This window comes from Meles meles, chromosome 13, assembly GCF_922984935.1.
Source record: "Meles meles chromosome 13, mMelMel3.1 paternal haplotype, whole genome shotgun sequence".
Taxonomy (NCBI): Eukaryota; Metazoa; Chordata; class Mammalia; order Carnivora; family Mustelidae; genus Meles; species Meles meles.
In genome coordinates, this window is record NC_060078.1 from 74,811,281 (window position 1) to 74,830,698 (window position 19,418).

Consider the following 19,418-nt stretch of genomic DNA (forward strand, 5'->3'; position numbering starts at 1 on the left):
ACACACACCCCTGCATCTCTTTCAATGACAACTATTGATTCTCAGAGGTCAAACAGTCTAGAATATACTAAGGAGTAAAGACATTTCCCCAAATGCAACCTCATCCTCACAGACTCTTGTTCTCCAAGGCCAAAGCCTTTAGAGTATTAATCAAGGTGGTCTATCTCCCTTTAATCCTTCTTTGGCTAGTCCTGGGCTTCCTGCTGAGCTCTGGCTGCATAAGGAACTGGTGCCCGTCTCAGAGCTGTCTGCACTTCAAGCTTCACAAAGACCAGGTAGAAGTTTTGAAATGAACTCTAACTTGCATCTCCAAGCAACTCAACGGGTGAGCAGGGCATTCTCCTGAGAGTGGAAGGGAAGGAGGCAACACGTGGATTTATGACCCTCCTGTACAGGCAAAACCCTGGGATTCCTGCTTCTATTACCCAGATAGTCAGGAGAGCTTAGATGAATCAATGAGTGAATGACTCATTACAGAGGTTTTGGAATCCAACAGATGTGGGCTTGAATCCTTGCTCTGCATCTGTGTGAATTTGGGCAAGGCACTTAATCTTCATGAGCCTGAGGTCCCTTGTCTGTAAAGCAGACATAATAATACTGCATTAAAGATGAAGCTGTTGCAATAAAACAAAGAAATGTCAAAATACGGTGGCTCAAAAAAAGACGGTTTACTTTCCTCCCATGGATCAGGCCAGGGTGAATGACCAAGGTTGGCAGGCAGTTCTGTTTACATGGTTATTCTAGGACTGAAACCCCTTCCCTATTGTTGTTCTGCCTCCCCTGGGCTATTCTTCTCATCCACATGGTCAAAACCAATACAGAGCAATGAGAATGAGAGGGAGGTAAGTAAGGGGATTTGCCTTTGGAGTGAAAAAAAGAAAGACTCAAAAATTGAACAGATAACTTGCAGTAACATTCTACTGATCCAAATGTAGTCACATGACCAGACTAGCTGCAAAGGAGTCTGGGAAATATAGTCTTTACCTGGACAACCATGTATCAGCTACAATTCTCTTTCTATGGAAGGAGGAGAGATTGCTCTTTGGTGGATACCTAGCTGTCTTCCCGCAAATGACTATATCAGATGCCCGTGGTGAGGACTAAAGCATGTAATGTGCGTAACCTGCAAAGCACAGGGTCTAACATACAGTCTGCACTTGAGACATGGGAGCTGCTATTTAATAATTTCAAAGGAATTCTTTTATAATGAATGTTATAATGTTGGTCCTGTGGTGGGGCAGAGTGGTATGGAAAAAAAAAAAAAAACAACCAGGGTCCAGCCACAAATGCTTGGATAAGACGCAGGGAGTATATGGCCTTGAAGGCAAAAGCCCTTGTGGGATGTGACACCTGCCTCAGGGACAGCTCCAGGTAGAGCCTTCAAAGAGGGATGGCCTGAACAGCCTAGAGATGTCCCTCAAATAGGAGGCTATAAGGTGGCAGTTGCAGGAAGCCATTGTGAAGAACATCAGGGAACGTGAATTTGTTCTCGTGTCCCCGGGAAGTACTGCTTGTCGCCACGAGGAAGTAAGTTTTCGGGACGGTGAGGGGGAAAGCCAGCCAGACCCGCGTGTTCATGGGGAAGGCTGCACACTGCAGTGGAGTATCTGTGTTCTAGAAGTTTCGCCACTGGGGAAATCACCTCACCCTTCAGAGTTTCGTTTTCGCCCACGCACAAAAATGGGGACCCAAACAGTTCTTACTCTACGGGGTGGTTATGAGGCCAAAGCAAGATAATGGGTGTGCTGTAAACTCTGAAATTCTCTACAGATGTGAGGAATTAGGGTAATTAAATAAAAGTGGGGGAAATCCATCACCCGCAGTCAGGTGTGTCCCCAGGCCCGCTAAGGCTCATGTGGTGGGTGGGTGGGGCCCGCTTACCTGTCTGAGAGAAATGCCGACCCGTACCCCCGGGAGAGACAGCAAAGCTGTCAGTCTGGATCAGAACTTCCTTTCTGGGAGCGGCTTCCTCTGTGTCACAAACTTGGCACAGTTCGAACCTCAGCTTCAAGAGTTATTTTCCTTGGGTTTCGCAAATCCTCTTTTACCCGGAGGAGACAGAAAGCTCCACATTTCTTTCCACCTGGAAATCACCACGGTTCTGAGGCTGTCCTTGTTTCCCTGCTAAAGACATATTTGTGCGTCTACACCCCGCAATTTTCCCATGTAACTTTCATTAAACTTAATTGGCGTCACAAGATTAAGACAGGCAACAAGAGATGGAGAAGTCAGTGCCAAATTGTACCTGGCCAGGGTGCCAGGAGAGTGACAGGCTTTTGGGACGGGGGGCAACACCGAGTGGCAGTCCCAGGCTCTGCTTTGGGCATTTCTTCAGAAGGGGCTGAAGAAGTGCATTGTGGGAAGAGCCACAGCTAGGGGTTCTTGGGTAAGGTTAGGACTGGAGACTCCTTCTCTCTAACTCAAAGGAACCTGGGTGATATTTTGACCCCCTTCTTTTCTTTATGGTGATTGGCAACAGTAACATATCCTACAGTCGTCATGGCAACCATCATTGGGTGTCTGATGGGCTTCTCTCTGGAGCAGGGGCTGCCCTTGCACTTGGATCTCTCTACCACTTTAGGAAGGGCATATTTCTCTGTGTGTTATGGATGAGAAAGTTGAGGCTCAGAGAGGCTTCATGATTACCCTGAGTTTACACAAAGAGTAAAGAGCACAGCTAGCGTTCAAGTCATTGTCATGTGACTTTACAGCAGGACACCGGACTGAAAATGTGGTGTGCGGGAAAGCTGTCCTTCCACATCACATGGGGAGACCCATCCAGGCAACCTTGGGGCTGGCTGGGTGTCTGGGACCCACTCTGTGCAGGGCCGATGTTGGCAGGGTCTGTGAAAGCTTAGTAGCGGTGGGCCTGGCGCTCCTAGGCATCTGGGGTTCGGCCCCCTCCACCTCCTGCAGCAGGCCATGGGCCCCCGGGAGCCCAGAGTCCACAAAATCCACTGTTCTAAACCCTTTTTGCATACAAGGACCCACTGAACATAAAAAAATGCAAAAACACTTTTAGTACCTGTTAATTAAAAAAACCAAAATGATCAAAAATGATGATACTCCCGATTTAATAACATTTGGAAATATTTCTGTATTTTATTTATCACACCTGTATAAATTAATAACAATGCAGATAAAATAGACAATTCACAGAGAAAATATGAATGGCCAACACGTATATGAAAAGATGATCAATCTCACTAGTCATCAGGGAAATGCAAATTAAAACAACAATGAGAATCATTTCACTCATCAGATAGGCAAAATTAAAAGTTCGATGTTATCTCGTGTTGTCTGGGGTGTGGGGAAATGGTTACTGTTATCTATTTTCTGTTCGTGGGAGTAGAAATCGATGCAACCAGTTTGGAGGGGGGTCTTAAAATGCCAGTGTACATACCCACACTAGTTTAACCGCCTCACGTCTTGGCGACTCCTCTAGAAGACCAGATGAAATGGGCGTTAACACACTGTATGGCAGAGCAAAACACTGGGCGTAAGTTAAATGTCCATCAGTGGAGCGGATGATGACACAAAAAATGGAATACCATGCAGCTACTAAATGGAGTTAGCAGATCAGTAGGTACTGAGGGAGAAAGTTTCCCGGACATACCGTGAGTCAAGCAAACGAGTCAGCGGCAGAATGCCGATACTCCCTGTGATATTATATGGTGCCCATGGGGAAGGTCTTGCGTATATCCAAGTGGCATTGACTGAGGATCCCAGCGGTTGCATTTTCAAATCCACCCCTGTGTTTGAGTCCAGGTCCTGCTCCCTGTGGGCTGCTCGCCTGCAATGACCTGGTGTGGGAAGAATAAACCTGTTCCTGGAAGAGAAGGGAGTCCTTCATTGGCCAACTTTGTTCTGAGACTCCTCCGTTGCTGTCTAGCCTTCCCCCACCTACCCTTCTTTCCTTTCCATCCTTGGGGTCACACTTGCTCTGTGGTCTGATGGTCTTCCCAGAATTCCTCCTAATTCCACTCTGTTCCCTTCCTACATCATGCCTGCCATATATCCTCTCATCCAGGGAGCTCCCTTACTGAAAATCGTACACACTTAGCCCTGTCTGGGTTTCAACCTCTTGGAATACCCATTGCATACCATGAAGGCGATGGTTCTCGAACTTCAGCGTGACCTGGAATCACCTGGAGGGCTTGCTGAGACACACATAGCTGGCCCCATCCCTGGACTTTCTGATTCAGTCGTACTCTAGGGTCCGGCCCGGGAATTTGCACTTGAGTGAGTTTCTAGGTGATGCCGATTGATTGGAAAAGACCACACTTTGAGAATCTTTCTGTTAACAGAGAACACACATGACTTAAAACATATTTTTGTAGGTTTGCCTGTGTTTGTCGACATGACAAAAAGTGTCTGGGAGGTACCACCCTGAAGAGACACTAGTATCTTTGTCTGGGGAGGTCTGATTGAAATCGGATTGAAATTGGCATGTTGCAGTGGTTAGGAATCAACACAGCCTGGATTGAGATCTCAGTCTTACCACAGGCTAGCTGTGTAACCTCAGGCATGTTCTTCACTTCCCTGTGCCTTGGCTTTCTCATTTGTAAAAGGTTTTTAAAATACAAGCAGCAATCTCCAGGATTGTCTGGAGGGGAATATAAGTTAATTCATGTAAAGTACTCAGAACAGTGTCTGGGACAAGTAAGTACACAGTGTTATTTTATTCTTTTTAAATGAAATGAATGGTTAGGGGATCGCTAATTCTGAACATTTTGCAACAAGAATTAGGTGTATTATTTGTATAATTAAAATTTTTCCAATAAAAAGAAGAAAAATGGTTGAGCATATATGTGCATTTGAGGTATATTCTGTATTCAATCTGTGTGCTTTGCTAAATATCAAAGGCAGAGATTTCTCGCAAGATTTTTGCCTATGCTCTACTCCCTGAGGGCCCCAAACCCATAAGTTCTGAACCTTTAAATAAGGCAACACCACAGTCTTGATGGCTACACTTTTAAAAGTTAGTGTAACCCAAATAGAAGTCTGTCCCTATGTGACCCAGTCTTTATAGGATCGTATTTAATGGAGCACAATCCATCAGCCAAAAAACTAATTAAAAAGGAATTCCAAATTTGACTTAACATCATTACAGAAACATGAAGGGAGATCCACTGAATGACCTCAGCAACAGGACTTAAAATGCCCCTTTCTCCCTCTCCCCAGGGAATGCCCAGGACGGCTCCCAGGTTAACAATTAACAGTGCTGGTCCCTGTCATACCGGATTCTTCAAGAAATCAGCTTAATTAAGCCTGAGTGTTAGCGGCCCTCCTGGTTTTAAAGCGAGCCTCTGCTGCTATAAAAGATTCCCTTCCCTGGGCGCATAATCCTGTTTGAGCGCTGAACTACTGGGCATGCGACCTTCCTGTGTTAGGCAGATTATCAAGCAGATCAAATCCTACTCAGCAAAACAAGCATGGTTGTCAGGGAGTGAAAAGTCAGGACAATTTTCCCTTAAAAAATTTTTTTTATACATTTATTGATTTAACACTTAATATAGGCACATTCTATTCTGGTTCTGAAAGTGGAGGCTGTACCTATATGATCTTATTTGATCCTTGCCGCTCTGCCTAGGAAGTAGTAATGATTTCCATTCTTTAGATGAGTAAGCTGAGGCTTAGGGAAGTCAAATAAAAACTCTCTGAAGGGCATAGAGCTCATCAGTGGCTGAGTTTCTGTGTTCTCCCTGCAGTAGTTCTTTTGCTGGCTTAGAATAAGGCTGGCTGTGCCATCCACTCTCCGTACAAGGTCGAGCTTTCTTAACACCTCCAAGCGTCAGTTTTCTGCACTGCAAATAAGATCCTAAGTACCTAGTGGAGGGGATTTTTGTGGAAATTCAATTAGATTGTTATAGACGTGTTATAGATGAGCACCTATACACTGTAGGTACATTGTGAGCCTTACAGTCTATGGGTTCATTTTTATAAAAGAAAAACCGGGACCGATTTTGTAGATTCGCTCACTTACTATTCATCGCAACTTCCTTCTAGCTTCTCTTTGTATTATAGATGGTGTAGAGTTAAAAATAAAACTACATTTCCGAGATTCCCTTGCAGCTAGGAATCTGCATGGGATCTGAATTCTGCCAAGTGGGTGTGCTACCCGGATCTGGAAGTGAAGAGAGCAACAGAAGTTGATGGCCAGGTCCAAGAAGGTCAGATGTGCTGCTGAGTGGAGGGTAGGCATCTGGGTTTGGAGCTGGCTCTGGTGGAGTGTATGAAGTTCACTGCTCAGTATGGTAGGTTCTGATCGGCGGGTTTGATGGCACAGCCGTGGTCGTTCTTCTAGCAAAGTGGTACCTTGGCTACAGTATTTCTCGTAGCATCCGGTTTTGGTTCTCTAGCCCTCCTGGAGATTCTGTGGACTACTTAATCCTCCTAAACAAATCCCTTTCTGCTTAAACTAACTAGAGCTGATTCTGTTGTCCAGAAATCATATTCAAAGGCTGACATGGTATCAACAAGGATAGGGTGTTGTCAATGTCAACATTAGTGTTCAAGTTGTTCATTGTCATGGGGCCAGCTCTCTGAATGAACATAATTTTAAATACATAATATGTCTCCAGGTGGCCTTATCAAGGAGAAGAAAAAGATTGATGAGGAACAGAGATAACTTCTGATCTTCCTCTTGATTTTTTTATATAAATGATTCTGACAATCTGTAGTAATTTCAAATTAATAGTTCTGGTGCACAAGGAGACATTGACTGCAAATATGACATGGATATTTTAAAATTTAAAAACCAAGTAAAAAAAAAAAAAATGAAAGCCCAAGTTATAATTCTACAAAAGAGTGAAGAAGGTTTCCATGTCCCCAAACAGCTGACCATATGTATAGTCAATCTTTCATATTGTTTTAATCGCTGGTTTTCAGGGAAAACCCAAAATATGATATTTGGACAAGATTAACAGGGATTCTGTGTGACAAAGAAATAGTTTGATATATCTCACGACAAGCCAAGGCAGAGAGAGAGAATGGGGTATGCTGTGAACCAGCCCCCAGATCCCAACTGTGCCACGTCCTGGGTGACCCTGGACAAGGACGGAAAGTGTACGTGGCTTACTTTACTTTGCAGTAAGAATTAAGTGAGACAAGGTATGGGAGTGGGCCCAACGCATAGTAAATACCCAGCTCATGATGGATCCCTCTTCTTGTCTTCCTCTTACCTGTTTCTGTAAATAGAGAGCTCTAACATAGCTGGTTGCTACACTTCTGAAATGTTGTATGTGAGCTGAATCTTGGAATCTCAAATCATCTTGACATAGGTATGTGTATATATGCACAGAAACACTCACAGTAGGGTTTTGTTTTTGTTTTTGTTTTGTTTTGTTTAGCTTCAAGGAATGTAAATAAATATGTGATAAGCAGGAGACCTTCCACCTCTGGAAAGGGTCCTTGTCACTGTGTTAGTCCCCATCTGTAAACCTTCACATTGACTCCTAATTGGCACCTTTCTGCCCTCCTAATCCAGAAGGCCACAGAGTGAATGGATTGCCCGCTGGAGCGCTGGAGTGGCCCCTTGAGCCGATCCCCCACTCTGGGTCTGGGGTGCGTGGAGGAAGGACCGAGATCCCTAACGTTGCTACTGCACTGCCCGCACTGTATTTCTTCCTTAGGTACACGGAAGTGAATCTGTCATGGTCTCCACAGGGTATTTTTAACAGCTCTGCTATCGAAGGAACCTTGTGAATGGAAGTAAATGAAAGAAAGAGAGAGAGAAGGTCAAGGGTGAATGTCATGGATGACCACATTTTGCCACTTAGAGATTGCCCCGATTTTGCAAAACTCTTTTCTCTCTCATTCGGTGGGCAGTTGCCACACTGGAACACAGCTCTTTTTAAAAAATAAAGGCTGAGTAAGAAGCTTGGCTGGATTCTTAGACCCAAGTTTTCCATGGCTTGGGTTAGCTATAAATTAACCAGTCTGCGAAATATATAAATAAATGAATTGCTTTGTTCCGAGCTATCTCCAGTAGGGCTCCGGCTGCTTGCTCTGAAGCCTGGTGGACGTTCTACTGCCCAGCGCTTTTATAAATACTAATGAGTGACATATTGAGAAAAATTGTACCTACAAAAGCAAAGACTTCTTCCATGCAAATCAGGCCCCAATTCCCCACAGATAAGGATCTTTTTGATGGAACACATGCAAAATCTCCGGCTCTTAATTCTTTCATTAGTATTCCAGGCAGAAGGCTGCCAAATAACAGAGAAAACTGTCTGAATTGCTGTGTCTGAAACCTAATATTGATTTGTTTAATAGTGTCAGGAAGTCAAAATTCACAAATCTCCTGTCGATTGTTTATGAGGCAGTTAGCAGAGAATTGGTTGCCCCTGCTTAATTAATAACTCATTACTGAAATTTGATTATATGCTTGAATGCTTTAAATGGGTTCTAACACAGCGTCTGCAAAGTGCTGTAGCGACGAGGTAAGGCAGCTTGGAAATCTTCCCTTTATAGGCTTCTGCCCTTTGAATTTCATGCCGGTCCTGTGACACAGGCCTCTTTTGACGTCCCTTCCCCACTCACCCTCCCTGGGGTTAATATGTTAGTTTAGAGGGTGTTCTGGGGTCACATGAACTGAAGAGAGAGTGCACTTGAAATTTGAGGTGGAGACATTTCTAAAACAAACAAACAAACAAACAAACAAAAACGGACATAAACCGAATATCGGGGTTCCTTGACCAGAAGAGACACGTATGTCCTATCGTCTGTTAAGTGCACAAATCCTACAGGAAGGAGCAATTAAAGGGCAGATTAACTTGTGGGAAGATAGAAAAAGCTCTATCCGTGAAGGGTTGCTGTTTCAAAAAATAAAAAAAATTCAGGGTGGCTGGGGGCCCCAAGGGGATAGCAGGGCAGGGTCAGAGCCCGGGAGGTCCTGGCGTCAACTGACCTTGCACTCTGAGGCCGGGAGTATGCAAGGATGCAAGGAGGCTCTGTTCGCTGTGGCCCCGTGCCAGGGACAAAAGGAGGGAAGATCAGAGAGCCAGTGAGGGTAACATTAGAGCCTCTGGGGGTCTCTGCTCTCTATCTCTCAACTAAAATAGTGTTTGGGAGAGAACACATCTCAAGGCTGGGAGAGAGGGGATTCCTAGCCTTGCCCCTTTCTGCACCCTGCCAGCTGCCGTGGCAGGGCGTGGGACAGGGGGGAGGGTGGTGAGGAGAGTGTTCTCACCAAAGCATTTCCCTTTACTGGATAGTGGGGTCAAGTTCCGAGGCTAGCTCATGAAAAGTTATTTAGCTCACAGTGGATTAATGCCGTTAACTGGCATCTGTCTGTTGCATAGCCTTGTGGTTAGGTTCTAGACAAAATAGGACTTTGTAGGCTAGCCTGGGGCCAGGCCCCTCTGGAGCATTCTCGCCTCGTTTGAGAACTTTGTTATTCTGGAAAAAACGAAAGCCTCCTTCGAAATTCCAAACAACTGATTCACAAGTGAACCTTCGGAAACCAACCAACCCTTTGTCATCAAGGACTGCCTGTTCACAAGCCCATAGCGGGGTTAGAAAGGGCCATCTTCAGTCAGGGATCAGGATGGACTCACAGAGGCCCTGTTCCACCAGTTGGGAGGCTCTTCAGGGAGCTGACAGTCCCAAGACTCGCCCGAGGCAAAGGCAGATGTCAGTAACACCTGAGCGAAGGGACCCACAAGATGTCTATGAGGTTTCAGGGGAGGGGAAAGGTCACGGCCAGCTGGTAGGGCCAGGGCAGGCTTCTGGGAGGAGGTGGGCACAGAACAGGGCCCAGAAGGGTGGTCAGAACTTGTGGCGTGGTGGTGGTGGTGGAACATTCTGGGCGGGCTGGTCAAAGGTAGGTCTTGGGGACCGGCAACTGGCCAGACCAGCTGGAAAAGAGGGTAATATGACCGGCCGTCTCCTGCCTGTGATCTTAATTGAACCAGTCAAGCTTTCAAAATGAACAGTTGATCATTTGATTAAGAAGGGCCTTTGACTCTTTCAAGACCCATGGAGGCTGATTTTTATCAGAGTGGATCAGGGTCTGCATGGAGGAATGCTGCCCAGATTCGGGGCGGGGAGGCGGGGGGTGGGGGGAGAGGTTCTGCACTGTTCCCGTTCCCGGGGCCCAGCCTGGGCGGCTCTTGCTCCCCAGTGGCCCTGGGCCTGGTGGGTGTTGGGGTGGAGGCCGGAAATTGGCAGCCGGCTCGGGGTGGCTGGTCCTGAGCACCTCCTGCCGCCCCAGGAGCCTTATCGAGCGGCTTCAAAGGTAAAGCCTGGGTTTCTCCCCGCAGCCTCCGATCAGGAATGTCTCCAGACAGTTTTGGCTTGGCTTAACCGGCCTCCAGTGCGAGGCGGGCTCGCCGGTGTCTGCCACAAAGCTGATTTGTCAAAGTGCTATTAAGGATTTTCGGTTATCCGCCCCCCCCCCCCCCAAAAAAGAAATGGAGTCAACTTTTTTAAAGTTCTAATTTATTATGCTTGATTACGCAGCTGGAATGGGAAGGTAGCTGCTGTTTGTAGTTAAATAACTCCTCACCATTTCTTCAAGAAATGATCTTCAAAGCTTTAACGGGTCAGTGGCTCAAGTACAAAGGAAAGATTGATTTTCATCCGCCCACCCTTTGTTCCCAGAGTTTAAAACAGACACGTTTGGGTAAATTAGTTTGTCTATGTTATTAATGGAAGAAGTTATTAAACTCCCATAAATATACGGTGGTATCTCGCTTAAGATGCCAAATTTGCTTTAAGGGGGAAAAAAACTAAAAAAAAATAATGTGGAAAATCCCAGAAGGGCCATTGGTTATTTTAAAATTTCACTTCTAGATATGAATTTGGATCAGGAAGCTGGAGAAGTCTGGCTCCAGATATCCCCCGAGTGGTGGGATAAATGCCCAAGGAAGGAGACCTCAGCAAATTTTTTTTTTTTTCAAGAATCACTGAATTTAATGGAAAACATTCAAAGGCTGGATTGCATTCGGATAGGGGGGCATGTGGGTGGGAGAGGGTAGGAAAGATATTCTTCCCACCAGGAAGGGGATGATAAAGGACGAACTGGCTGTTAATCTGAGGCAATAGAGAAACTCTGATGGCTACATGGAGACCTAGGTTTTTGCTGCTCCAGGGAACTTTGGGGGAGGGGTTCAGAGAAGATTCACCCGAATGAGGGAGGAAGCCCCCAGCTCAGATCCTGGCCCGGAGTGTGAGGGAGACACAGCCACAGGACTCACCCGTGGGGAAGGAACCCTGCTCGAAGAGCTCAAGTCGTCTTACCCAGGTAACCTGCTCCCCTCGGGTATAGCCCTTCACAGTTTAGAAATCCTACACGCACAGTGTCTGCTTGAAACTTCGCAGTGTCCCTGGGAGGGAGGCCGAACGAAGCTTGTCATCCTGACTTTGCAGATGATAAAAGTCAAATATAAAACATCCCACACCCCTGAGCAGAAAAGTAGAATAAAGAAAATCATTTGGAAAGTAAAGAAAAGCATATAGAAGAAAAACAAAAATCACCATTAGATGATATTTATCGTTTTTGCTTTTTTTCCTTTTGGGTTCTTCTCCTTGGCCATATACACACTCACACACACACACACACACACACACACACTCACACTGAATACTCAGTGTACCAGGTACCATTGTATGTGCTTGGTACCTATTAGTCTATTTATTCCTCAAAACTGTAGCTGGTAGGGACTGCTAATACCTTCACTGCAGAAGAGAAAACAGAGGCACAGAGGTTTTGAGCTGCCCGAGGCCACACAGGCAGTGGCCGTGACTGGTAGGACTTGAACCCAGACAGACTGGCTGACCCCACCACCTGTCCTATGTTCCGAACCACTCTGCCTTTTTATACGTCCGTACTACAGGGGAAATCTTGCCAGAGCTACAAGACTGCCTCCGGCCCTTTTCCCTTCAGTTTTCCCTTGTGAGCATTTCTGATGCCATCCCCATCTGACTACGGTGATTTTCAGTGCCGCACCACCAGATGGAGAAGTCTGGGCTAGCTAGAGTTAGCTGTCTTGGGTGGGGTCCCACGAACCAGGACCGGACCTGGGGTTCTTAGGCTCACTCTTCGCAGGGCGCACAGTGCAGAGATGGTCACACCATGAAACAGAACCTGAAAGCCAGCAAGATGCGTTGTCAGGTTCAGAGGTGGCACCGAGATCTGCAAGGGGCTGCCCAGGCAGGATGTACTGTCCTGGGATAGGACTATTTTTCCTGTCACCTAGTGTCCCTGTATCAAACCTTGTGTGAAAAACTAAGTTTTTAATTCAAGACTAGGAAGAGCTCTGTATTCCCCAAGAAGAGAAAATGTTTCTTTGCTTCATCACCATGTTCCCCTTTTCCCTTTTGCCACTGGGAGGCTCAGTGTTAAATCTGAAGCCAGATTAGGGCAACTGTGTGATCCCGTGAGACCTGCATACTCCTCTTTTGCTCTCCCTGGTCTTGATGGTTTGTTTCTGTTTTATGTTTACATGTTGCCATGACAAATGTTACAAAGTTTCCTCCAACAGCAACCTCCCTCGTGCTACCTTCATCTGCTCGGGACGGGCATCTCCACTATGGGGAGAACTGGGACGGGCATCTCCACTATGGGGAGAACTGGGACGGGCATCTCCACTATGGGGAGAACTGGGAACAAGAATCTTGAAACTTCTAAGTGAAGTAAGTCAGTCAGAGAAAGACAAATACCACATGATTTCACTCCTATGTAGAATTTAAGAAACAAAACAGACTAGCAATGGGGAAAAAAAGGAGAGAGAGAGATAAACCAAGAGACAGACTCAACTATGGAGAACAAACTGATGGTTACTGGAGGGGGTTGGGTGAAGGGATGGGGAGAGTCAGAATGGAGATTAATGAGTACACTTACCATGAGGAAATAAAATAAAATGATTAAAAAAATCTAAAAAAAAAAAATCTCTAACGTTCAATTTTTGTTGCGTCACTCTTTATAAAGCTCACAAACAGCCACAATCCCAATTAATGAACCTTCCAAGCATCCTGAGGGGAAAAATAATCATGCTTAGCCTCATTTTAGAGCCGAGGATATTGAGGCTTGCAAAAGAAGGGGCTTAGTCAAGACGGTGACCTTGGGACTTCTTTGAAAGATGTCATGCAGCCTCACCATAGAAATGGGAATTTCTTTCCCTTCCCCTCTCCCAGCCTCAAGCTTCCCCATGTGGGGGTTTCTCCCCTATGTGTCATGCTGGTGGTGTGTGAGCTGGCGGGAGGTCTTCACGCCAGGGGATATTTTTATATTTTGAAGGTTATATATTTGCTTTAATGAGTTACAGTGAGCGAATTTGGTTTTCCATTTCCAGTACTAAAGTGAAGGGTTCTTTTAAAATGGATGTCTTAAAGTGACTAAGAAAAAATTAAATCAGTGTAAAGTACAGTTTTGAGTAAATAATGAGAGCCACACACATATGGTTAAACCGGTGGGATGGCCTTATTCTCAGCTCACTGCCAAGCTCTGGCCACATTCGCAAACTGGGTACAGATAAGACTCTAGAAGACCAGACTGTTCTCCAGATCCATTGGAACAAATCCCCAGTGTGAGAATTTCAGGCCAGCAGCAAGTGAGAGCCCTTAGGTCAAAGGCAAACCAAATTTCAAATCCAATATCCAAGGGCCAAGTAGCATCAGGAAATTCAGGTTAGGTTCCTCTTAGCCACCCTGCCAAGCCAGTTAATCTCACTACACCTCCATTTGCTCATCTGAAAAAATGGGCGATTTCTACTTGTTAGGTTATAGCTGAGGCTAACTTCCTTTGATGGCTCGGCTGGCTTCACCCAATATTGTGATGTTTCTCCCCTTTTTCCTTCTCAGCAGGCCCAGTGGTATGAGGCAATTCGATCCCAGGTGACGGGTAGTTGCAAAGGGCCTGAAAGAATGAGCTCTGTGAGGCACTGTGGGTTGTGTCCACACAGCATGCCATGGGAGAGCTGTGATCTGGGCCTCAGTTTGCTCATGTCTCGGGCAAAGGGGGAGGGTCCAAGTCAGGTCTGGCAAGTAAGTAGGGGCAGCATGGAGCACTGTGTTTGAAGAAGTTTGAGGCCACAGCTGGGCTCTGGGGAAGCAAGGACCAGTGAGTGACCTGTAGCGTATAGATGGCGGCATGATTGTTGACACAGAAATGGCCCCTACAGGCAGGATAGCCTGGACCACTCAGGTCTTGGGGCCTATGACCACGGTCTTGAATTCCAGTTGTTTCTAGTTGTCCTAAGGGCTGCTCCTAGAGAAAGTCTGCCCACCTGTCTTCCTTCCCTCCCCCCTCCCTCCATCCTTCCTTCGTTCCTTCCTTCCTTTTTCCTAGTCCTGTCTCCATGGTGACAATGTAATCTCCATCTCTCCGGAAGGCTGCTGGGCTCATATGAGCCATTTGTAGGGATCACACAATTTAGCATACACTTTGAGACACCTGAGAGCGAAAGGCCATGCTCCATAAGTCTCTTGGGATCTCGGTGGTCACCTGGCGCTCTCCTGCAGAACTGGCATTACTTAAGGTGGTAATTCTCAAACTTTACCAGGCTAAGGATTGCCAGAGGAGATGTATGAGCCCTGCCTTCAGAGATTCCGATTCCAGAGGGTTAGGGCCTGAGATTTTGTATTCTAACTAGTTGGCTGGTGATGCTGACACCGCAGGTCCATGGACCATACTTTGAGAAGCCTGACTTGGAGCATCAGTGCTTGACAGTTCACACGACTGAGGGACAACATACTGATCGAACATTCTAACTCATATGTACAAAAAGCCCGAGAGGCCTGGAAAGTTGCTATCCAGGCTAAGCTGGGGAATGGAGTAGACTCAGAGAGGTTCGGGGCTGAAGGACACCCAGCTACAGGGGAGAAGCCCTTCGCCAGCTCCCATTCATAACCTCTCAGTCTATCAGTCACCTTCCACACACTGACTCCTCATGGATATGGTCAGGAATGCGGTAGGGGACCGCTTGTGTTACTTCACCTCTCTACATCTCAGTTTTCCCACCTCTAAAAGGGGACAAGGTAATGGTGCCCTCATGATGGGATAGTTGTGAGCGTTAAGTGAATTAATGCCTGTTAGGCTAATTGGAAGAGGACTTGGCAAGTCCTGAGCGTCCATAAATACCCGTTATTCATTTTTTATTCTCTGGGACACATCCATTCGACTCTGCCTTTCCACACTGTTTGTCATTTTTTATACATTTCCACTAGGGCGCTCTTTCCAAGCGTAGGCCTCCTTTCCTTCCCTCTCAGTCTTGCTCGCACACGGTAGGATGAAGACCTGTATATTGCATGAACGTGGAGTGTAGAGTGTGTCGGGATCTCAGGAACTCACCTCTTCAGAGAAAACCCATAAAGCCCGAAGCACTGGACTCTGAAGCTCTCTGGAGGTTGCTGGAACGGCCCAGCTTGGCCATGACCCAGCTTCCAGAATCTCACTTCCGGCTGCCTGGAATGAGCTGGGTGCTCTGCAGTGTGGCTCCAGACTCAAGGCCCTCCAGCATTTTCAATGTGAGTTCCACTCTGGGTTTGGGGAGGCCCAGAATCTGTGGATCCAATGGGAAAATGGAAAATAAGCTGGGTGAGTCTCTTTCAGCCCTGCTGGCTGCTGACGGATCTGGGAGGGACCAGCACGCGCCCCCTGGATTCCTGGCTATGAAAGGAAAGAAAATAGAGGCAAGCGTCTTGCTGGATATGTGGGAGGTTTTGTGGTTTGGTCCAAAGTCAGAACCAAAAGTAGGAAGGATTCTCGTGTCCAATGGCCACCGAGTTAGATCTAAATAAAAATTTTCATTTGTCAGTTGCTCAGCAAGCAAAGGGATTTCCAGATACTCAGGGAGAGGGGGAAGGGAGGAGCTCATGGAAATTGGCCAGGGTGTTGGGTTTCCGGGTCTCTAGTAGAAGTCCTTACATAGCCCTACAAGATAACCTGTCCATTGAGGGACGGGAGGGCACAATGTGAGTAGATCACGGATCATAAGTAAAACCATCCAGCTTAGAGAGTGTGTTGCAGTTACTGCCTGCTTTGAAACCCACCATTTCCAAATATAGTGACTTAAGCAGCATTTATTTGTGATTCTCTGGGTCAGCAAATTCGGTTGGACTCAGCTGGGCTGTTCTTCCCTAAGTAAGCACGCTCATGTGTCTTGGTGAGCTGTAGGTCCATGAAGCAGCTGTGCTTCTGGACATTGGCTGGCTATTAGCCGGGCAGGGGGGAGAACTGGGCCATTTATCGCCCATCATCCAGCAGGCTGGCCAGAGCTCATTTAGGTGGTGGCAGGATTCAAGAGGACACAACGTCTTGAGGTCTGCTCGGCAGCATATGTTCTTCATTGCTTCTGCCACATTTTACTGGAGAAAGTAAGTCAAGAGACCAGCTTAGATTCAGAAACACACTTTGCAAAATACATCCCAGCTCTTGAGGAGAGGAGCTGCTAAGTCCCATCGCAAAGGGAGAATGGATATAGGGAAAGGTGGAAAATGGGGGCTAGTTTATGAACGGCTGCAGGTGGTGAGGGCTGGTCCATCAGCAGCCGCTAAGGGAGTGAGGCAGGTAAGGGATCACATGCTGACATTGAGCCCTGCTGAGGATCTGGGAGGTCAGGAATTCCACTTGGCTTCCGGGCAGCCTGTGGGGCGTAGAGGCAGCTCATACGAGGCTGAAGAGTTGGGGGTCGGGAGATGGTGAAAGGAGTGAGGTTTAGGATCCCGATCTACTGTTCATGAGCCCTCTGCTTTGGTGGAGTCAGTGAGTACGACTTCACCTTAGTTTTCCCATCTGTAAGATGGGACCACAGTTTCTGCCTCATAGGGTTACCGTGAGGATTCCGGATGCAAGCGGCCTGGCACGTGGTGCCTCTGGAAAAACAGCCACAATCATGAGTAGCATATCATAGTAGTCAAGCAGCCAATATCAGCATCTACGTTGAAAAATAATGAATAATTAGAATTCCTTCCTCACTAAGGAGGCTGGAACCTTTTACCCCAGAAGACAGAGTTGCATCCTGGGTTTATACCGGCAGAGACTGACATCGCCGTGATGCCAATACCAGTTTGGCTGGCAGAACTGGCCACTAGCCACTGAAGGCCTCCGCGGCCTCAGGCATATCCCAGGGCTCTGTGCGGCCCGGGGCTTCTGTTCCTCATGGCCAACACCCACTGAGCTCTGACCTTGGCCCTGCACAAAAGGCCAGGTACAGTGAGGAGGGGTCTTGCTGAGGAGGCAAGGCTCAGGGAAACATCTCTGGCTTTGTGCTTTGACCCTGTTAAATGCCACTGTCTCTGGGCAGAGAACCATCAGGACAGAACAAGAATTATGTAGAGCTCTAGACCAATGATCTTGAACAGAGTCTATACCTGTACTATCCAGGATGGTAGTCCCTGGCCACAGTTGGGACACTTGTCATGCAGCTTAGTGCAACAAGAGACCGGATCTTTCCTTTTAATTAATTACTTATATGGCCACTCGTGACCATGGTTACCATGTTGGACAGTGAAGTTCTAGGTGGGTGAGCGTCAGAAGAGAAAGGGCTTTGAGGACACTGAGCCACATGGCCATCAGGTCTGAGTGGGTGGGGAAGTCACCTGGTGTGGTGTCGGGAGCCCCAGGCGAGGGTCCCGGCGAGGGTCCGGGCGAGGGTCCACTGAGCAGCTGGTGCTGGTCCAGGCCTGTTGCTTACTTTGTCCTTCCTTATTCCCCAGTAGGGCTGAGCAAATAGGGAAGTTCATGACTGCAGAAATTCAGAATCTGCCATACTTTTAGCCTTTTGGCCCCCCTTGCTCGGTTCGGTGAGGCCCCTTGGGACTCCCCGAAAGCTCATGGTTCTGTATTCTGCCTCACACTCTCTTGTGCCAAGGAAAATCCGACCTCAGCTGTCCAGTTGAGGAGAGAGGAGGGGACCTCCCAAGGAGGAGAGAAGGGCCTCCCATATGGGGGGTTCCTTTCGAAAAACAGAACCCGCAGGGTCTAATGTGGCTTTTGAAGATATTAACATTAGCTCTCACACACAGGCACACAGACACGCAAATACATATGTGTACACACACACACACACACAGAGTTTGTTTACAAAGGAGGTGACTTTTGAAGAGTTGGGACAGAAGCCCTGGTCTGGAAAAACTGGAGGTTTTGCTTCCACTTTAATTGGGTTCAAAAAAGATGACAACCCAAGTCCGTCTCAGGATTTGCTCTGGAAACTCACACTGGAATTTATTTCAGGACCTTCCCCAAGTCACAGCAGAACGCTGCTTGCACAACCAATGGTGGATTTTGCCTACACATTTTTTTTTGTTTGTTTGTTTTCTAATGGCCTTTTTAACTCCTGCAGGGATAAATGGCCCAAACCAATCACAGTCTTTGTACAAAAACTGGAGGAAAAGGCTGCTCTCTGCCCACCGCACCGGTCTCTCAACCCCCTGATATTCCTTTAAGTTGGGAGTCTATTGCTGGGGAGCGCTTCTAGTGTCCTTTAAAGCAGACAGTCTTTCTGGATCCTCCGATTAACGGACTGCGGTGGATATTAGCAGCTCCTGCATGGGCTTTCTGCAGTGGCACGGGCAAGATTCGTTTTCTGCTATCACCATGATTTACAAGGCTCACATAACCATGTAACGACTTGGTGATTACATGGAAAAGATCGTATAAATACAAAGTAATTACAAGTTCATGCAGATTACTTGCTATATACATTTGAAGTTGCCGAGGAGTTCAAAGATTAATTAGCCTGTAACTGGCAGTATTTAAATCATTTTTTTCTCATAAAAGAATACATGGAGGCCGACTTCAAGGCTGGCGAGGATGGGGATGTGATGAGTATGATCTGAAAAGAAAAAATGAAATTTGACAGGCGTGGATTATTTAAAGCGTGCATATGTGAGCTCAGCAGCCACTGCACTTTGATGCAAATCATAGGGGAAAGAGCAGGGGGATGGTGGGTAGAGAAAGGTGCTGAACAAAGTAAGGATTTCCTGCTGGCGACTTGAAATTTAAACAAATAATCATTTAAATGGCGGCCCGGCATTACGTTCCGAGTTGTGTGCATTAATGTCAACATCTGGTACCAACATTTTGACAATTCTATTAAAATGCCCCAGCATTCCCTATCTAACACCTGTTAGCTCTAATTTTCTTTCCTGAGAAGCACACCAGTAGACAGGGTAGATTCCAAATCATTTATCACTTTTAAAGTGCTTCCATATGCGTGTTGGACCCAGCCTGGCCCTAGGCAAACGTTTTCTGAATGCATTAAAATTCAGGACTATTTTTTTTTTTTAAGTGTAGACACCAATGTTTCATTGAATTCATGTCTGGTAATTATTAGCTTAAATTATGGCTCACACATGACTTGACAAAGTGGACCATGAATTAAAACACACAGACACACACACGTACACACACACACACACACACACGCCCGAACTCTTCAATAGACGCACCCAACTCGTACATTGCTCGTTAT